Below are 3,500 nucleotides of genomic sequence, written 5' to 3'. Positions count from 1 at the left end.
GCAGGAGGAGAAAGGGATGACAGAGGATGAAATGGTTGGATGGCATCACTGACTCAGTTGAGTTTGAGCAAGCTCCGGGAGATGGTGAAAGACAGGGAAGCCTGGTATGCTGCAGTCCATGGGGTCGCAAGGAGTCAGACACGACTGAGAGACAGAACAACAATATGCTGTGGGTTCAGAGAAGATTACTAGAAATGGATATAGATTAAGAGAAAACAAAAAGTGAATGAAAGTCACTCAGTTGTGTGTCCCACTCTTTGTGATCCCATGGACTATACAGTCCATGCAATTCTCCAGGCCAGAATACTGGAGTGGGTAGCCTTTCCCTTCTCTAGGGATCTTCCCAACCCAGGGATCAAACCCAGGTCTCTTGCATTGCAGGCAGATTCTTTACCAGCTGAGCCACAAGATAAGTCCAAGAGAAAACAAAAGACTTCCACAATAATGAAGCAAATGAACATTATTGCATGTGACTGTTATGTTGCTACCATTTCCCCCTTATCTCCTGGTTATTGGATGTGTTTTGAATTTCTTATTTCAGCAAATATCTATTGAGCACAGTAGTGCTAGACACTAAAGCATAACCCCTACGCCTCATGGAGTTTACAACCTCGTTAGGGAGGCCGTTAATAAAATCACAGACTACAATGAAAAGTGACTGTCATGATAAGGAAGGTACGGAGTTTTATAGGACTAGGAACAGAGGAGTCACAAGTAGTTTAGGGAGTCATGATGGCTTCACAGACCCAATGGCTTCAGAAGCCTTTCCAGCTGAGACCTGAAGGAGGGCTAGGAATTAACCAGGCAGGGAAGAGGTATGCAGGGGAAGAGTTCCAGGTAGAGAGACAAAAAGTGGGAGAGCGCAGGAAGAGGGAGAAGGAGAGGAGAAAGAAGCCAGCCATGATGTGTTTTGGGGGAGCTGGGAGGATTACAACACAGACCAGAGGTAAAGCTGGAGAGGTAAACAGGTAAGGAATCGGTAGAATTCTGGCTTCTATATTTGCATCTTCTTGTATTTTCACTCCTTTTATTTTCCAATTATATATTTCTTTTATAAAAGGACTTTTACTTTTTCCTGTGATTTTGACAGTGCCACCTACTATTGGCCCCCAAGTGTGTGATTAATGAATTAATAGAGCACACAGGAATAGAATGCTGCCACATTCATTATGAGGTTGGATTCATTACCTCCTAACCTTGTGGGGTAACTGTCAGAAAAGCATAGGCTTGGGAATCACACAAGCCCTCAGCCTGCCATTTATTAGTTCTCTAATTTGGGAACAGGTTATCTAACCTCTTCAAGCCTCAGTCTTTTTCATTGGTAAAAGGAATATAGTGACATTTAGTTCATAGAGGTATCAGAGGATGAAGTGAGATATTTATATAACATCTAGCAGAGTGCACCCAACAAATGCCAGCTGCTGTTCTCTCCTCTCCTTTCCCTTAACTCCCAGTCCATTCTTTTCCGCCTGCCCCTGTGCCTTGCTTCATAAACATTACTTCTCCTTTGCATTTTCTAAGCCTCCCTCTCCACTGCTCCTTCCTCTCAACCTACAAATGTCCTCAAACTCCAAGCCAAAAATAGTCCCTCTCTCAATCCAGCTTCCCATCCCTTTAAGCTACCTTTCCATTTCTCTTCATCCCTTTACCACCACATTTGTTTAAGGCGTTGTTAACATTTCCAATCCAAATTCAATCAAGCTCTGAAACCTGGGCTGAGAGAGGCGGGAGTGAGAAAGGAGCCAAGGCCCAGTCACTGTCTCCAAGGAGAGAATCAATGGTTTTGGAGTCACTGGTATGCTGATTGCCTCCACTTCTAAACTTCAACCTTTCACAACCAGACACCGTTCCCATTCTTCTTTTTCTGCCAGAACTTTTACTTACTTAAAGTACTTAAAAAAAAATATATATATATATATATATATATATAATCTAATCAGAAAATAAGAGGAATGAAAATACAAGAAGATGCAAATACAGTCAATACCTTCTGAATCCAGATCTCAAGTCCTCTCATCGGTTCTCATCGTGTGCTAAAGAAAATTATACTGATGGTCACTTCCTTTTAAGTGTCCCCTTTCCTCAGCTAAAACTTTGCTGAAGCCCCTAACTCAGTCCCACTGGGCTGATAAATTTCCCTCCCCTGGTCAAAAACCTTTCAGATCAGATCAGATCAGATCAGTTGCTCAGCCGTGTCCGACTCTTTGCAATACCATGAATAGCAGCATGCCAGGCCTCCCTGTCCATCACCAACTCCCAGAGTTCACCCAGACTCACGTCCATTAAGTCAGTGATGCCATCCAGCCATCTCATCCTCTGTCCTCCCCTTCTCCTCCTGCCCTCAATCCCTCCCAGCATCAGAGTCTTTTCCAATTAGTCAACTCTTCGTATGAGGTGGCCAAAGTATTAGAGTTTCAGCTTTAGCATCATTCCTTCCAAAGAAATCCCAGGGCTGATCTCCTCCAGAATGGACCGGTTGGATCTCCTTGCAGTCCAAGGGACTCTCAAGAGTCTTCTCCAACACCACAGTTCAAAAGCATCAATTCTTCGGCACTCAGCCTTCTTCACAGTCCAACTCTCACATCCATACATGACCACAGGAAAAACCACAGCCTTGACTAGACGAACCTTTGTTGGCAAAGTAATGTGTCTGCTTTTGAATATGCTATCTAGGTTGGTCATAACTTTCCTCCAAGGAGTAACCGTCTTTTAATTTCATGGCTGCAGTCACCATCTGCAGTCATTTTGGAGCCCAGAAAAATAAAGTCTGACACTGTTTCCACTGTTTCCCCATCTATTTCCCATGAAGTGGTGGGACTGGATCATGATCTTCGTTTTCTGAATGTTGAGCTTTAAGCCAACTTTTTCAGTTTCCACTTTCACTTTCATCAAGAGGCTTTTTAGTTCCTCTTCACTTTCTGCCAAAAGGGTGGTGTCATCTGCATATCTGAGGTTCTTGATATTTCTCCCGGCAATCTTGATTCCAGCTTGTGTTTCTTCCAGTCCAGCGTTTCTCATGATGTACTCTGCATATAAGTTAAATAAACAGGGTGACAATATACAGCCTTGACGAACTCCTTTTCCTATTTGGAACCAGTCTGTTGTTCCATGTCCAGTTCTAACTGTTGCTTCCTGACCTGCATACAGATTTCTCAAGAGGCAGGTCAGGTCTTCTGGTATTCCTATCTCTTTCAGAATTTTCCACAGTTTATTGTGATGCACACAGTCACAGGCTTTGGCATAGTCAATAAAGCAGAAATAGATGTTTTTCTAGAACTCTCTTGCTTTTTCCATGATCTAGTGGATGTTGGCAATTTGATCTCTGGTTCTTCTGCCTTTTCTAAAACCAGCTTGAACATCAGGAAGATCATGGTTCACATATTGCTGAAGCCTGGCTTGGAGAATTTTGAGCATCACTTTACTAGCGTGTGAGATGAGTGCAATTGTGTGGTAGTTTGAGCATTCTTTGGCATTGCCTTTCTTTGGGATCGGAATGAAAA

The sequence above is a fragment of the Bison bison genome, unplaced genomic scaffold (assembly GCF_000754665.1).
Source record: "Bison bison bison isolate TAMUID 2011002044 unplaced genomic scaffold, Bison_UMD1.0 scf7180017864381, whole genome shotgun sequence".
Taxonomy (NCBI): Eukaryota; Metazoa; Chordata; class Mammalia; order Artiodactyla; family Bovidae; genus Bison; species Bison bison.
This window is presented reverse-complemented; position numbering follows the sequence as displayed.